This window comes from Ochotona princeps, chromosome 6 (assembly GCF_030435755.1).
Source record: "Ochotona princeps isolate mOchPri1 chromosome 6, mOchPri1.hap1, whole genome shotgun sequence".
Classification (NCBI taxonomy): domain Eukaryota; kingdom Metazoa; phylum Chordata; class Mammalia; order Lagomorpha; family Ochotonidae; genus Ochotona; species Ochotona princeps.
In genome coordinates this window covers 49680646-49681418 of record NC_080837.1, presented here as the reverse complement: position 1 = coordinate 49681418, position 773 = coordinate 49680646, and the positions used below count along the sequence as shown (strand labels likewise).

Here is a 773-nt window from a genome sequence, read left to right as displayed (position 1 = left end):
AGCTTTAAACCCACATTAGTTTTAATTATTTAAATTATGAGTTCTGTTAAATAACTTAACACCTGCTATGTCTTACATTTTGTGAAACTCTTGTCTTATGGAGATGAATAGACTTACTCTGGAACTGAAGGTAGGTCTGCTTTTTTGTCCCCAAAGGTCAGGTACTTAGCAATTAAGCCTACTTGCCTCTTGGAAATGAATTTAAAAAATGTGGAAACAGTCTTTACCCCTGTAAATCACGTCAATTGAACTGCTGTCCCGAACACTGAAGGACTGATTTGCATCTGCTTTACCTCAGTGTAAGAGCAGCATGTGAGTGCAATGGTATGTTTGATGATGGACTAGCAGCTTCTGCACATGTAACAAGGAAGGAGCATAAACTTTTCTGAGCCTCAGTGCATCCCTCCTCTCTAATATGATTTGCACATTATGATTAAAATTGTGATTTAATTCTAAAACGCATTTCCTCTGAATTGTGACTTTATTATATAACGTGTGTTGAAACTCTTTTAGGGTAATAGTCATTTATTTCTGTTAATCCATAGTCTCCATTGTGTGAAAAAAATTGTTCTGGAGAATAAATATACTACAATACTGATATATATATAAAATGTATTTATTTAAAGTTATTCTGCATGAGCAGAAATGTAATAGGCTAAGAATTCAGTTGAAAGTTCCAGCCCTGTTGGGCGATAAGGAACATTCAAATTATAATGAAATGCAGGTTTGCCATGTTTTATAATTAATAAACCTTTGGGGGAGCCTGACTTATG

The 773-nt window shown here is 34.5% G+C and overlaps 1 protein-coding gene across 2 annotated transcripts in view; it reads left to right on the top strand.

The window, feature by feature from the left end:
• NOVA1 (NOVA alternative splicing regulator 1) overlaps positions 1-547 on the top strand; it is a 141068-nt gene extending 140521 nt beyond the window's left edge. For both annotated transcript variants that reach the window (XM_004584733.4, XM_058666282.1), the window contains exon 5: positions 1-547. This exon is cut by the window's left edge and continues 5858 nt beyond it. The gene's annotated coding sequence lies outside the window, so the exon portion shown is untranslated.
• The last annotated feature ends 226 nt before the right edge of the window (positions 548-773 follow it).